The sequence below is a fragment of the Sipha flava genome, unplaced genomic scaffold (assembly GCF_003268045.1).
Source record: "Sipha flava isolate LNK unplaced genomic scaffold, YSA_version1 131_pilon_pilon, whole genome shotgun sequence".
Taxonomy (NCBI): Eukaryota; Metazoa; Arthropoda; class Insecta; order Hemiptera; family Aphididae; genus Sipha; species Sipha flava.
Window position 1 is genome coordinate 184944 of NW_020271757.1, and position 18418 is coordinate 203361.

The 18418-nt window shown below is 28.1% G+C and overlaps 1 protein-coding gene across 2 annotated transcripts in view; it reads right to left on the bottom strand.

Moving 5' to 3' along the window:
• LOC112694607 overlaps positions 1 to 17443 on the bottom strand; it is a 44707-nt gene extending 27264 nt beyond the window's left edge. Inside the window, exon 1 of one of the 2 annotated variants that reach the window (XM_025570137.1) lies at positions 17154 to 17443. The gene's annotated coding sequence lies outside the window, so the exon portion shown is untranslated. Of the gene's footprint in view, positions 1 to 10584; positions 11180 to 17153 lie in introns of those variants that run through there. The other variant, XM_025570136.1, reaches the window with a different exon arrangement.
• Positions 17444 to 18418: the final 975 nt, after the last annotated feature.

Below are 18418 nucleotides of genomic sequence, written 5' to 3' on the forward strand. Positions count from 1 at the left end.
AATAAAAATATTTTACTATACTACATTAGAAAAGTAACGTAATTAATTTCATTGAATAGTTTTTCATTTTAAATTCTAAGCACGTAACTTACTTTAGTAGATATGTTTTAGCGAACTGCATAACAATACGAGTACAGTAGGTTAGTTGATCACGTCAAGTATATAGTAATACCCATAAATATAATATCTTATTCCATAAAAAAAATTATAATAAAAGAAACCATTAAATGTAAAAAAAATACATGTGAATTATGCTATTAACTATATACCAATAAAATATTATTTTAATGAATTGTGAATATAATTAGAATTATTTTGATTAGTATTTATTACAATCACAATTAAAATACGAGAAAATAATAATAATGTGGTACTATTAACAGAATATTTCACTGTATCGATATGTTCAAGATATGTTTCCAAAGATAATAGTTTGATTAATATTCGTGTATCTAAATATTATAACCTCCTGTGAATGTATGTATACATAGAATTGAACCGAATGCTATAGTATTCAAGTAATTTGAAATATGAACTAGAAAAATATTTATATAGTTATATGTGAGTTTTTAAATTTTTAAAATTTTTAAAGAGATATTCTCACGTTTTATTATAAATACAGTAAACAAAATAAATAAAAAATTATTTTTTTAATTTTTCATCCACTTGTGTATTTACAGAATCATATAATTTATTAATGTTTAATAACTATAAACAGCCATTTATATTTTACAATTTATTTACAATTTATGTAGTATTTAAACTCATTAATAAAGGTTCTAAATATTTTCTGAGTACATTTTTATATAAATTAATATGTCTAAATAAACGGTTATATAATATTATCATGACATAAATTTGTAATAAGATAATTAATATTCCTCGAGTGCATGAGCTTAAGTTTGTATGTGTGTAACGTATGTGATGTGTTATGATTTTGTTTTCGTTTTGTAATTATTATTATTATTATTTTAACGTAACAACCGACAACTCTGACACGGACGTAGAAGTAATATATATATATATATATATATATATATATGTGTGTGTGTACATTTTTAAGAACAATACTATAAGAACAAAAAAGTTTTCGGTTTGCAAGTCATTCTACAGTACAATGAAGACGCATATGTTTTTGTGTATTATCCTTTCTTATCCTTATTGTATTGTTTCTCTTCCACTTTAACCTTCGGGTCATTTTAGTGAGATAATACAATATTAAATATTTTTATGCGTATCATTTTCAAAAATATAAAGCGTAAAACCAATGATCAAGTTATGATTTAAATGCGATTAACACCAATTTCACAATTAAAAACATACGATGAATGTGAAATGCATGCTACTTGTGTGTTCATCTACGCTAAAGTTCATATACATATATAACTATTATTATTTTATTATTATTTTTTATTATTATTTTAAAAATAAAATTAACAAAGAGTTATAATTACACTAAAATTATTACACTATTCACACTTATAATTTTCGAAACACCTGTTAATAGATTTTAAAATTTGAACGTGTTCAATTTCTAATTTATATGTGTTTAAATTGTTCATAGTTTTTCTCGTTATCTTATAATTAACCATAATCACGTGATCTTTTTATAATATTATTTGTTACTACGAGTATTGACAACACATTTTAATGATAGCAGTTTGCAACTATTGCTGTATTAGCTAATTCTATCAAAGTCAAGATTGATTTAGATATTTTTCTTATTCGCGCTCACGTTTGAATATATCATGCACACGAGTATGCTCAAGTAAATACATATGTATGTATATCATAGTTATTCATATTTTAGTCCATTAATGAATATAATAACAGATTCTACATAAAAAAAAATTAAAGATCTACCTAATGTTAATTTCAGACTGTGGCTGATTGATTTATTGAAGCAAAAATATGTACGATTATCAATTATGATAAGGAAATTCATCAGTTGGGTGGCATAGGTACTTAATATTTAATTTTTTTTAAATAAATAATACTATTTTTCATAACCGAAAATTAATTATTTATTTTTGTCGGAAACAAAATATACTATTACACAATCAGGAAATAAATAATTTTTATATACTTCAAATCCTTTTTATTTTTATATTATTATGATAATTTAACCAAGGACATATAGAATAGCTTGTCATTGTTCAAGCTATAATTATAACGCTTGAAACCAAATTAAAATCTAAGTCTAAAATATGAATACCTTATGATATATATACTTTTGCAAGTTCAATGTATTTTTTTATTGTATTTTATATTTTAAATTGAAACTCCCATTCAAAAATACAAGGCATAGTAGTAATTATATAATGCAGATATAATTTAAGTGAAGTTCGTATTTAATGGGAAACAAAAATAGTACAATATGTTTAAATAAATATATGTTTATAAAAAAATTATAAATTAATCATAAATAGTTCATGTAAATTTATAACATTTATTATGATTATTATACGACTTGTAATAATACAATTTATTTTTCAAACCGAATATGTACGTAAAGAGGTGCATTATAAACATATATATATATTATGTCTTAATAGAATTGGATTTTAACTCTCGGTCATCCAGTTAAAAAAAAAAAAAACGTCACAATAACCATGGTGCTGGTGGAGTACGAATGAACGAATTTTACTTTTTCGGGTATACGACTAAAAATAATGTTAATATAAAGAACATGATTATAACCCTTGAAAAGCAAAAATGAATCTTGCAAAACGGCGTCTAAGACATTTATAAAAAAAACTAACCACCCACAATATTATCAATGTTATTAATTCAGGTAGGAAACCAGTATTCGGTATCATTTGAAGCCGAGCCCCATCATATCAAAGAATATCATGTAGCTCCTGAAAAAACAAGTTCAAATAAGCCTGCACGAAGAACGACAGATCAAAAAAGTAATTAAATATACGCAGTATTATTCGTGAAGGTCGTTATAAAAACTATTTATAAGTATAAGTTTTTGTTTAAATTTTAAAAATCTTTTAATTAGAAAAAAAAATAGTAACAAATTAATTTAGTCTTAACAACTCGGAATATTTTTATAAAAATTATTTAAATACTTCATAGAGATATTAACCTTTACAACAGCAAAAGCACCTAAGCACGTTATCCATACACATACACAAGGAGGGATTAGGATATTTGTGTTAGGTATACAATTTTAAAAATTACAAATTTTCATTGATATCGTATATACAGGCTTAAATAGATAATATTTCGACAAGGTACCTAGTTTTAATCTCCAATTGTAACTAAAATTGTTTGTATTTTTTTTTCCAAAAAATCAAAACTTCAATTTTTAAAATGTTAGAACACATATCGCTACGCCTGTCGACTCCAGTCGCAAACTCAAATACTACTGCGTGGCACTTTTCTTAAGGATGAGGCTTCGCCTCAAAGGGAATTATAGTCTAAGCCTAACCTAGTCTTTGTACAAACTTTGATATTGTTACGGATGGAATTCTGCTTTGTATTTGAACCTAAAACCTCACTACACAAGTAAATCACATATTTCGACCACAAATATATACATAGATATTATACTATAATAAAACGATAATTCATAACATTATCAAAGTTAAGTTAATAAGTTATTATTTTTTACCAGGTTCGGTGGCAGAATCGATAGATTGTTTTTAGACTACTTGGACTGGTTGAATCGATATTCATTTTTCCGTAACTTAAAAAGGTCTGGCGGGATCCATGAAACTTCAAAATTATAAACCAGGTTTTTACACCCAAACTTAACCCAAAACTTGAAACCCAAATTACAGGTATTTACCTGAATAAATGGCATTATCAAAAATCCGTATACTTACATTCGATTGGAAAAATAAAAACCCGAAACCGAAATAAATTTTTGGGTTAACCCAAAACTAGAAAAATTATAGATTAATGTTAAATATTAATTTATAATGATTTTTTTTTTTTCATTATATTTATTTAAAAAATAAAATCAGATTGTTATATTAAATTCCCATTTAAAATATCATTGATATGAAACATAGGTTTTTTAAAACCCAAATAGTTTTACATTAAATCGAAACCAAAAAAATACATTAACCTGACTCATCCGAATTCAATAACCCGAATTGATTCCGGTGAAAGTTCTATATATATATATATATAATTATAATGAAAATGGCTTAACGAAAAAAAATTGTTAAGAAATAGATAATTTTCCAGCATGTACAAATAAAAAAATTTATTCGATAACATTTTAAGACGAATCCAGTACCAAAACATAAAGGAAACAGTTTAAAGACGAATTTGAAAAATTGTTAAAAGGTTTGTAAGGGGTAAGTCAAAAAAACTTTGAAAAAATATTTTTGTAATTATTCGGATTGATTGTCATTATATACAAAACAAAAAATAATAAATTTATAAACATTATCTTTCCAAAAAAAAAAAAAAAAGTACAGATCATTAAAACGGATATTACAAAAAATACACTAACATCACAACTGCTGAAGTTGTAACTAATGGTGAAATTTATAATAAATATAGGAAGGGAGCACTTTGGGTGAATATAAAACGAATACATTGTAGAACCAAATTAGAAAAATATAAGCTTTATGTACACATATATAAATAAGAATTGTCCTCTGGTCGTTCGACTGCTGTGAGTAAAATAAATCCGCGGTGATCTTGGACTAAATATACTCGAATCAATCGCGCTGTGAGAACGTACAATAAGTTCTGAAATTAATAGAACATCCTTGAACGGAATTTGATAAAGACCGACTTTAAATAATAATAATAATAATAGTATATTATCGACAGACAACGCACGTCGTGTAAAGCTGCGTCCACACCAAACAAACAATTCAAAAACATTTGTCAAACGTTCGCCGAACACCAAAAAACATCTAGCAAACGTTCGACGAATGTTTTGCGAACGTTTGTTTGATGTAGACGCGTTTCCAAATCAATTTTTTTGTTATTAATCCAAATAAAAATGTTCGCTCACTAGGTGAACATTTTGAATGTTTGTTTGTACTTGTATACCGTACCTCTATAGAAATTATTTGAAATTTAGTTAAGTAATTTTTAAGTTATACGTATACATTAAAGAATGATATGAATTATATCACCAGTAGATAAAAATCGTCAATTTATTGATAAACGTACTGACACAGAAATACTTTCACGAAAATGTGTGTTCTGTTTTGTGACTTGTGGGCTAATTAAATTAATTCAAAATTCAAAACCACTACTTGACATTCTGGTAAAATTACTTAATAAATCACCATTATGTAAATCTAAAATGAAATTCTCACCACTGTAAGTCTTTTTTTGCTGAAAAAAATAGTCTTTCCCACCACCTGTTTTTGTTTTTAATTTTTTTATCTTTTTTTGTTGTTTATTACGCATTATAAAAAAACCAGCAGCGCCTCTTCAATATGCAATTTCTTCAAAGTTTGACATGGTCACGACTGCTGGTAAACATATAGCAAACAACTGAATTATGAACAAACGTTCGTTGTACTGATAAAATGTTTGACAAACGTTTGACGAACGTTCGACAAATGTTTAACGAATGTTCGACAAACGTTTGACAAACCATGTTTCTCTTAACGTTTGTTAGGTGTAGATGCAGCTTTAAAAAAATCAAATGTTTGATTAAAATGAACGGAAAGCGTATACATACATAAATTATAACTGAATCAAAAACATTACGGACGATAAAAATATTGGATTCGGATATTTTAAACGAAAATATGTACATATTATGAATTGCATGTAATGTGTGAAAAGTGGGTGACGATGGAGTCAAGACGATCATGAGTTGAATTTCTAAACGACCGCTGTGCACTGTGCCCGTCCCGAACTTAACGTTTTTCGTACAGTCCGTACTCGAGTAGTTAAAATATGTTAATTGTTGTACGTGAAAAAAAAATCCGTCTATTAAATTAATCATTTGGTGCGTGCACAATAATATTGTCGGTCACCTCCTCCGTCGCGCATTGAAACTTGCGAAAGAATCCGGTTTTTGGCATGTGCGTCAGGTGTATTAGTAGTATAATGTACTCGTATTAAACACAGAGAACTCATGGAGAGACGCAGGCATTCATAAACGACTTATGAGTGGTAATACGGCCTTCGACCATATGTGTATAAGTATATATACAGTAAACAGAACGAGAGAGAGAGAGAGAAAGAGAGAGAGAGAGAGAGAGATTGTTTAGAGAAGATGGAAAACGAAGGAGATGAATGTGTGTATGTATAGTACACACGTATATGAATAATAAAGAGAAAAAAAAAATTATATTTTCGATTTGCCGACAACGGATCGCGGAGAACGTTGAACCTGTCATATACGTATATATATAACAAGTATAAAATAATTCGCATGTAATAATATTACAGATATCTATAGTACAGTATAGACATAGGTGAATAATATACGCTGCGACTGCTGTAGTGGTGTTGTGTACATTATTACCATTAAAAAACGATTACATAATCGATACATCTGCATTGGACTAAGTACTTGTATATGTATATATGACCCACAATGATAATATACCTATATTATATCGATGTTTATTATTTTATGACAAGCGCGCGTCCCCAGTTCCGATGTGTGAATTTCAATGATACCTGATTTACATACTAACATTCGACTTAGCAACAATTATATTATATCATTATTATAACGTATACTTATACATACTTCTGTAGGTTATACATAAATATAATATTGCCTATTTGATATTTTTTATACATACATATATTTCTCTTACTCAATTAAATTCCGTTAAATGCGATTGAGCACGGCTCTCATTTGCTATATACATAATTTGCACCTTTCTATATACATGTATATATTTATACTCACACATTTGAATACATATATAAATACCTCCTATTTACATATCTCGTATACATGCGTATGTACTCGTTTATAATCTAGAACGTTCTTAAATTTATTATTTTTTACCACACGATTATGTACAAAATCGTTTGTCCAATTCATATCTACAAGTTAAAAACACGATTGAAAGAGCTTCAGAAAAAATCCAAATCAAAAAAATACACGTGCCTTACACGAAATGAATACTACAGAAAATGAAATTTTTTATTTACGTTTTATCTTAGATATCAATTGTTATTTCACAACCGATTTGTATAAATATTTTAAGTATTATTTCATGTACAAATAAAAAATAATACACAAAAGTACCTTTTCTTTAAATGAAAGCATATATAAATGTTATTATTTACACATGATATTACACAAACAGCTTTGACTTTCATTTTTTATTACTAAATATACAATCATATATATATATATATATATATATAAAGATTCTCATTGTTCAATAACCAATGTAATGGTATAACGCTCGTAGCTATGCAAATCATTTAATTAATTTACCATTGATTTGCACACTTGACTTTTACTACTATTAATATTAGTATAAAAATATTTGATTTCGAGTGGAGGTAAGGTCAAAAATATCAATACCTACGCTTTAAAAATGTACACATTTTTTATGAACATATTATAGCCTATCTATAATGATTTGTGTGCAAGTTATATTCTATTTAAAAGAGTACAATTGATCTAAAAGTGTCTATAATCTTACAAAAGAAAAACCGATTACTACATTTATCCAAGGTATTAAATTATCTTTTTTTGTTAGCTGTCAATCAGTAGGTATAAAGTTTCTATGTTTCGTATACATATTACGATATAATAAAGCACAAGAATGTAACACTAAGACGTGGTGTTATCATCATTTTTAGGTAAAATATAAACATAAAGATGTAAGTCCTCATACAGTGTTAATTGAAGTATCTCTAAAGAATGAAAACCACAAATTTAATTTATCTAACATATTTCAATACTAACTATGTGCACAAAATAAAAAAGAATATTAAATTATATTATCGCATTCAAACAATAGATTTTTAATTACTAATAAAAATAAAAACATTAAATGATTAAAGAAATATTTATTCTTTTATTTAATTACATTACACAAATGACTTTAGTATGAAAATAATAATTATTAATAATCATTTGTCAGTACAGTAAAAAAATTGATTTTTACTCAAACCTTATTTTATGCATTTTATTTATTATTATGAATTTCTTAAGAACAAATAATACTGAAGGTATGTATTTATTAACACTGTGTTGTGTAAAATAAATAATTATAAAATATTTTTAATATTATTGGACTTCAATTGAAATGAGGTACTGGTTAAATGCAGTTTATCCGTGTATTGTGTATTGCATATCTATTAAACATATCTACAAGTTCCAGTAATCAGTATATTACGCAGTCATTATGTTCAAACATTCATACAGAAATATTTTTAAAAATAATTTAAATTGTAAAAAAATGCACAAAGTTTTTAAAAAAATAAAGAATAAATACGGTATATGCGAACACTATACGTATGTATATAACTTAATACATTTCCCATGTAAACTGCATGCGAATGGTTTTATTACACGAATCAAATCGTATAATTTATATTATAGTTGAACTAAAAACAAGTTGTTTTCAAATAATATCGTGTAAATTTAGGTATTTAGTAAGTATTATATGGACAAGCACAGTGGGGAATGAAAAATTTTTTCTATGGAGGAGCAAACTTTTTAAAGTATTTATTTAAATTTTTCATTACATTACGCAATACAGATTAAGGCTTGAAATTTAAATTATAAATTGCAATTGATAAAATAAATAAAACTGTACGTGGCATATATACGAAAAAAACGGTATTGCGTGTAAAATGCTTGTTGTTAGTTTTCGAAGTGAAGATCGAAACTAATAAATACACCGTTTTATACAGATATATAATTATATTTCGATATATGATAGAATAAAAATTCATGGTCTAGTTTTAAAACAATGGCAGACAAATTGCATCTTTTAACGAGTTAAAACCGCTGTCGAAATAGATGAGCGATGTTCTCTCGTGCAGACATAAAGTGAAACAACCGGGTGTACATAATAACTAGCTCAACAAAATTTTCCCTTTTAAATTTAACTAATTTTCGTTACGCCAATTATAGAATGATCAGCGTCTTCTTTTGTCCTATAATATCATTTTTTCGATTCATTTCGTTCGCAGTTATAAAAAATATACACATGTAACTGTATATTACATGTTTACATGTATATTTACTAAAGGAAGTGCCTTTTATTTTGATTTTTACACGGTTTCAGTGATTAATAATGTACACGTGTGCCTCAAAAGACGCATTTCTATCAACAGTCCACAAATCCATTTAATGTAATATATTATACAATGTGTGAATGCAACATACTGTAAAATTGTCTGCTCGCAGCGTTGATCGGATATACGTATATATCTGTATATGTGTATATGTGTATGAGTGTAAGTATGCTTATATATATACATATATATACCTACGAGCAATACACGCGTTATAGAGTGTTCATACGTACAGTATATTATTTTGCAAAGAATATCCGAATTCCAACGGGAACTGTGGATTTTCAGAAAAAATATAAACGATTAACAACGTTACGATTAATTTCCCTTTTAAATACAGATCAGAAAGTTGAATTACATTTCATTAATCTCAAAAATAAAACGTAAATTACATACTTGAAGAATATTGCCGTTATCCGTCAAACCATTAATTCAGTACGTACCCATCAATTACTACAAAGATGGTATACTAGTAATAATAGATATAAAAAAAAATGTAATAAAAAGTTTAGATACCGAAATCAAATTTTAGATCTTCATTCTAAAGCATATTATACTAAATATATGAAATACATATAATTAGAATTGAATTTCCGTATTAATTTATTTTATCTTAATTACCTTCTTTATTTATTAATGCGTGGCAATTAATTAATTATTTTATTAATTAGTGGCGATGGCGTAATTTTGGAGAAGAGCAACTCATGCATTTGTCACATTCTAGAGCTAAGTTAATCCAAAGTCAGCACATCATTAAAATATAAATAAGTTTTTTATAAACTACCATTGACATGTTGCAAATCAGTAAAATGAGACGTGTACTAAATGGGTACTTATGTACAAAGTACAAACCATATTTTTGGACTGGTTTACGCCACCTGCTCCAACGTTAATCGATAATTTGATAAAATGAGCCACCGAATCAACAATTTGATAAGAGAATTCCGAATGCCCTACTTTAGAAAAAACTGAAATAATGCTACTGATTAGTGGGCGAACATTTATTGAGATCGACATGCAATACAGTATTAAGTTAAGAATAAGATATGTTAAAATAAAAAAAATAAAAACACATAGTTAGTATGAGATTACACTAGGTATTTAATTGAAATCGAAAAAGGAAGGAACTAGATTGGAGTTTGAGTCGATTCGTTTTAATGATTATATTAACTTAAGTAATCGGTGGTCGGCAATGGTATGGATTGTTAAATGTATGGTGGAGGAACGAGCTGCGCGTTGTGGTACCTAATACATAAAAATAATCAGAGAACAGGTATATCACCATTCAGAAACTCATTATGTGATCTTGTGGGACTCATCTCGAGCGGGTACGGGTGAAAACAACAAAACGAACAAAAATCAACTCACTTGTCCGTCGTCCGGTGGCTGTGTGGAAATACCATGAGAATAAAAAAAGTAAAGTAAAATGTATTTTCGCGTGTCCACGGGCCTCGTGCGATCGATGGGGTACGATCATGGATTAAACAGTTTACCACGATCCACACCGAGCTGATGAGGAAATCGATCAACGAAGAAAATGAAAATCGCACCGTCGTCAATCTTTGTACACTATATTATGATTTTTGTTAATGGTGTTATTACGGTCGTTCGCGAGATAAATACACGTGATACTGCGAAATCGCACGCTTAAAATTACAACAACGACGACAGTATCATTCGATATAATATATAATTTAACATTCGTTGTATCTATATATATATATATATATATGCACAAAATAACGCCGGTGTGCGTGTGTTCAAGTGCGATGCACCTATACGATCTATACGATAACTATACACGATTTATTGTACGCACAACATCCGCCAACCGTCAATCACGATCGATGTCGTCTTAGTCGTCGGTCGATCGAGATTTCCGATATTATCGTGCGAGACTTCAACACCTTACGTTCCACTGCGGAGACTTAGGGGCAGTGGCATTTGCGAATTATACGCGACGAGTGAGCAATTTTTTGTTAAATGAAAACCAATTGGCACAACGACGACAACGATGATAATTATATGAAAATAAAATAAGATCATTTAAATAAAGCCATACCGTGTATAGTAATAATATATCGTAACCGAAAAAACAATCACCTGAACCGCACGACCTCTTGTCGACACCAATTGACATCAATTCCATCTGGTTCTCGTTAATAATTTTTGTATCATACGTCGTCAACAGACAGTTGAATGAGTGGGTGTGTGTGCTTATATGACTAAGTATCAGTTATACACGTATATACGCGTACGGAATGAAATTATACATGTATGTGTGTTGGCGCGCATATACTCGTATTTAAATATATATATTATATAATAGTTAAACATAAATTATGAGTTCAAGCAAATAATTGGCTTTCATTACACTTAAATGTTATAACACACGTATAGGTATATATAGATATTTTTTTATCGTTTTAAATAAAGTCGAGTAAATAAAACAGAATTCGAGCGAATCAAAGTTTGTACGAAGCTGTACGGTCTTGTGTAAATAATAATAGCGGAACAAATTGTCGTGTAAATTTAAATATTAATCATTCACGAGTTATTTTTAATGATTTTGATAAAATTTATATTCATGCGCACAGATGAAATAATTTTACGATTTTAAATCAAATGACAATTGAATTCTTGTGTATATTATATTTCAATTGTAATAGTTATACAGTTTTCAATTAGTTTTTGTAGTAAAAATATTATTTTTAACATACCCATTTTTAAAATTAATAATTTTAATAATAGTTTTTCGGTGAAAAAATTTTTTTATGATTATCCGGAAGTAGGCTAGGATTTTCAAAAGAACTTTAAATGTATTTCTTTAAAATAATAAAAAAACAACTATCCCCCAGCTATACTTAATTTGAGTAATATTCTTTTGTCCAAATCCAATTATACCGTATCACTACTTACCTACATAATTACTTTTATAACATCAACAACTCAGCTGAGTTAATTACCTAATTTGAATTTTAAGTTTAGTGAAATATTTAAAACATAATAGAATTTTGACCCCTATTAAATTTTACGAGACAATATTTTGTAACGAATTAAATATAAAAATTTGATATATTTTTAACGTTCTTTACAGTTAGCTGGTCGAAATAAAAAATAAAAATAGGTCATAGGTAGGTACACGCTGAATTTCAACAAGAAAATATTCAGATCCTTAGCGCCTCTTCAAACACAAAATTCAGACTTCTAAGAAAAACCGTCAAAGTAATAATAACTTAGTTGTTATTTACATCCAACAAAAATAAATAAATAAAATAAAATGTAGAAAAATATTTAATTATTTGAATAATTCAGAAAAATATATTGCCGCGTATAATATCTATACACTATGTTAAACGCGTGTTTAATTAATACAATTAAAATGAGAACATTAATGTTAGCAAAAAGTTTGAAATATTAAAACTTTTTAAAAAACTTACAAATTGTATGATATTGTTAAACAATAAGCATCTAACTCGATGATATTCTCTTTATTATTATGCTGTCTACCCAAATTATGGTTGTTGTAGATATTTGTGGTATAGAATAAAATAACAACTTTAATACGTAGATTTTATTTCTTATCGTTTTTATTTGTACATTTTTAAAACACACCAACGATTCAATAAAAAAAAACAGCATAAGAAATTGATGTTTTTAATTTATACCAATATGATTAAATGAACACCTTGATTAATACATGTTTAGACAGTACACAATAAATAATAATATACTAAAATCAGAACGATACAGAGATTAGCTTGATGAATGCGTAAGGATGAAAACCTTGACTTCTAAGACCACAAGACGTTTGTACTTAACCATAGGTATTGACCACTAAATGATAATTATTTATAATATTTTAAAGTTATGATTTAATAACATAAGTATAATTTAAAATTTTTCTCATATCGGTCAACCGCGTTACTCAAGAAATAATATGTTAGATTATGGTATTTATACTATTTATTTATTTTATAATTTCATAAAAATATTAAGATAAAAGTTAAAAAATAATGTTTTAAGAATAAAATCTGCTTGAATTTTTAGAATCAGTGAGCAAAATATTGTTATTGTTGTTTAAAATTGAATTGTCGAACGTCAAAAGAAGGATAAGAGTTCTAAAAATAAACTCAACTTTTTTTTAAAACTAAAACACACACACACATATAATTGTAAATCAATAATATTAAAACAAATTCCTAAACTGCAGGTGTATCATTATTATTAACAATTTACTAAACAACAAGATGTAAATATATAACAATTTTAACATTAATGATTTTATATTTTACTAGGTACATTCAAATATAATTACAGCATTTATTGAGTAGTTAAAAGCGCCTATTTCAAAGAGATCAAGGTTATAAATACATTGGAAGTGAAGTACTAAACATTACAATGTATTAAGTCATGCAATATTTAGTTAATTTTAAAATGGCCGCCATAAAATTGTTACGGTACAACGATTCTTTGGTTCTAATTTAGATATTAATTTAAGCTTGGGAAGATTTTCAAAGAAATAATAATATCAATATTATCATCTCATTAAATAGTTAAATGTTTAACGAAATAAATTGAAATAACATTGAATAATGTTTTTCAGATAAACATGATATTGTTATACTACTGTTGGCACATTGACAATAAATAAAATAATAGCCCACATACAGATATATATATTAAGTGGCAGGAGTAGATTAAAAAATGACTGTTTCTCAAAAATATTTTGAACTCAACAATATTACCCATAGTATTATAAAATAATATTGTAAATATGAAAAAAAAAAATTATAGACGGGGAACTCAAGTAATTCAGCTAATATATATATATAAAATTAATTATATTTAAATTTAAATTATATAATTATATATATAATTTTAATCTAATATTAAAATAATAATACGATTTCAATTTATTTATATAGATATTAATTTCCTATATAGTGTTAAAATTAAAAAAATTATCACAGTTTGGTAGTATGTGTCCATGTAAACTAATTGTGAAAAAACTAAGATTTAAGACATTTTAAAACATACAAGTATGCAGAAGAACAATTATTTGCATTTAAATAATGTTTGAGTTATTACATTCTTTTTTTTTACACTAATGATTTGATAAAAGGATTTACAGAAACTCACACGAAAAAAATTTTGCTTTCACAAAAATGTGCTTTATTAAATAATTTTCATAAGAATATAGTAAATCAACAACAAATATACATACTCGTAAAATACAATATTATAGTATTCACATACCATGGTATATAATGAATACGAAAAAAGTGTAATTTGTTCGAAATAAATGATCTATAAAAGGATAACATTGTTTGTTTACGGTATCATTTTTTGATGACTCGTGCGATGAGAGATAATTTTCTCAAGAAATCTGTACTCAAAAAGTATTTTGAAAATGTAAAATTACCGAGACTAATTTTTGTTTTCTGTTCCTGTAACTTCTGAAACTACTATAATAGCAAAACGTTTAATTTTCTTTTAACACTGGTGAACAACATTGGTAAATATTCATACTATCGGAAAATTATTTCAGAAGTAAAATTACGTTTAATTTGTATAATAAAATAAATATTATTAGAACGATAAAAAATTACCAACATTATTTTATTCAAATTGTATGTGAATGCATTTAATTATGTTTATACTTTTTACAGCTTACGCATTGATAATTATATTACTATAGTAAATCCATAGTTTTTTAAAACTAAAACCAGGACGAAATGTAATTTATTATTATAATGCGTATGGGTTGTAAGTTGTAAATCGGGTGACTATTGACCAGACCGTTAAAAATTTTGTTTGGCGTTACATAAAAAAAAAATAATATGTTGAAAATTCGATCTAAGGTGATGTCATCAGATTTCGACCAGTAAAATTATAGTATAGTTTTTGTAAATTACTTTGAACATTATACTATTAATAAATTCGAAATTCTTAATATAATATCAACATCTAGGTCTACTTTAATTTAATAATTACATTTTCTAATTCATCATATAGTTACGATGTTAATTCACTTAAATACTTAGAAATTACTCAACGAAATTATCTAAAAAATTATCTAAAAATTATCCAAATACACATATCGCCTAGAAAGTTCATTTCATTAAAGTATCACCTAACAGAACAAAATTATGGTAAAAAAATATATGATCATTTTGCAATTATAAAAATGAATATTGAAAACGTGTAAAATATCAAAATCACGCAAATACCAGAGAACTTTATATTATGACACATTTAACTCAGCGGTACATGTCAGCAAAATTCCACATATCTTTGTGTACCCAACTATGTTATATCACTTTATAATAAAAACTGTATTTGATACTTTTATACTACTAGTTCATATACCTTATGCCTTTTTTAAATGAAAAGAATGGACATCGTAATTAATATTCAAATATTGTAATAGAGATTATATTGATAACGAAAGACTTTAACTCGAACACGGAGTGAGTTACATATTTTATGATAATTACGCGAGGGCATCTAAAAGAGGGGAAGAATCAAACAGCCAAGTATTTATCATTCTAATGAGGCACTATAGTAATAGAGTTAGTGGCATATTTATAGGAGATGTTCTAAGGATTAATATACCCTTCAATATTTTTTTTTTTAAAGCACTTTCAAATAGTCAAATATTGAATTGATTATCCTACATTTTTTTTACAAGAAAATTAACACTAATAAGGGTTTTTTATCATTAAGTTAAGTCCATATAAAACTTTAGAATTATAACCGTTGCCATTCACAAATAAAATATTACTCTTATATAATAGGTAGTTGATTATAAATTTTAACAATTTTCAACAAATATTATTTAACAATATTTTGGGTACTTATTGTGGGAGAACGAAGCTTATTATATGACTTTGCGATTAAACTATGATAATATTTTTGGAGAAAAAAGTATTGTGGAGCCACCCCACAAATAAACCCAAAATACGCCACTAAGTAGAGGTATTATAAAAGTTTCTTTTAACTTTTAAATAAGTTTCTTTTAACTTATCTTTATTATACTTTGGCCTTTTAATTTTGACTTTGCTCTGAGTGGGATTTTTTCCTTGCGGACGTACTTGTAGGCACGAGTAGATAATTTGTTGCATTTTGATCATTTTGAGTCATACTATTTTACTAAATACCCATAAAAAAAGTAAAAAAAAGTGATTATAGAACTAGTTATTACATACTATATTCGACAGAGTGATAAAAATGTAATTTTTACAAAAGATCCTGTCATCACGATTTGCACGTTAAGGTTCATTATTATGCACGTGCGACGAAAAAACTAAAAATTAATATCAACTGTACTTATCGTACGTATAAATGTACAATGGAGGGGAAAGCTTCAAATGATGATGTTAACTTTACGGAATTAAACTAGTTTTTATGAAATGTTTACCTACAGTATAGACTTGATCTAACCTAAACCTCGACAAACGGGCAATTCTGATAATGCGTAGAACATAAAACCCTTCTGGACATTTCTTATGTACACGAACTCGATTCATGTGATAAGCCGAATTATTTTTCCTCTTCTTGAACTTCCGGCTATCCGGTAGCAGCTGTCCACTTCTTTACGGTAACTAAATTTATAAAATATAATTTTTATTGGACGGCGGCCCAAAAAGGTATGGATGCATAAAAAAAGGAACGTGAGGTCTGGGAACTTCCAAATGCTCTTCTTTTTTATGCAATTAAAATAATACGTTTCCAAAAGGAAATGGTACTGATGATTTATTTGTTGCGTAACTTTCATACCACGAACGTCACTATAAGGCTTAGGTTTGTCTTCTACGTCGTCGATCCCCCTCATTCTAAAACCGATATCTAGCTGCAAAATACAGCTCAACGCATTGCGGTTCGAATAAACAAATTCTACGCGTACGTACGCACGAAGAACACCTGGTACTCACGTCTTTACTACTATTCTTCTCGATCTGCCCATCCGTCGCCGTCTCTGATTCTTTACAACACCGAACGCGTATTGCACACCGGAATAACGACGTCACACGGCACGGTTTCGTGCATCAAGCCGGTGACGAACACCAAGCCCTGGGCGTGGACAAGTGTTCGGGGTGACGGAACAGCGCCGCCGTCGTATCGGGATTTGGAACACTCGCGTGTCTTGGGAAATCGCACTGGCCGCAGCAACAGATTCGCACGTTTCGTCGCGCGTATCGTTATGCGCCGACTGACGGTTGCAGTGACCACCACCGCCACCACCACTGGACCGGTTGTGGGGAACACCTCAATAGAAAAAAAAAAAATCGCGCGCGCCCATAACGCATAACCCGGCGAAGACGCGACGGCCTCTCGTCCGCGCGCCAAGACGATGTTGCGGTTGGTTCGCTTTCAGTTCGATCTCGTATTGGATGACATTTTTTTTCCCCTCCGGGCAACAATTACTTTACCCATAGATTCACGCGTGCGATTTGCAAACTTCGAAAGAAAATTTTAATACAAATCTTCGGATGTATTTCTTAACTTTGCAGTTCGTTTGTTTTTTACCATCATTTTCCAACGGAATGTAATATATATTTTTTTTTCTTTACTTTTCTTCACGAAAGTACATTCTTGATTTCGTTTTCCGGTACGGAATATTTTTAAATTTATAGACCAGTGGTGGGCAACTGGCGGCCCGTGTGCCGCATCCGGCTCATGACCTTTTTTTATCTGGCCCGTACTATATATTAAAATTACATCATACAATTTTAAAGTTTATCGTCGATACTTTGACTTATCGAAATAATAATTGTTATTTTGTATTAAACATCGTTAAATGTTTAAATGTCATATGTATGTATAAGTATAGCTTTCAGCCATAGCTGTTCGTACGGAACATTTGGTCCGCTAGATTTTAAATTTCTAAAAATTAGCCTTTTAGTAACTTTGAGTTGCCCATCCCTAGTATAGACGAACAGTTTATGTATAGGAATAATTAAATCGAATGCGTAGCCCGGATGGTTTGGATTCGTGTATTGTACGAAAAAGTTTTGACTTTTACCTGACGATGAATTTTTAATTCGTAACCTTTCGTATAATATCATACATATAACATATCTCACGTACACTCTAGGCTACACATTTTATTTATTTATTTATTTCTTCACGTAAACTTTTTATTTATACAATTATTTACGAGTGCCCATTCGCTAATTTTGTTTTATTTTATTATTTC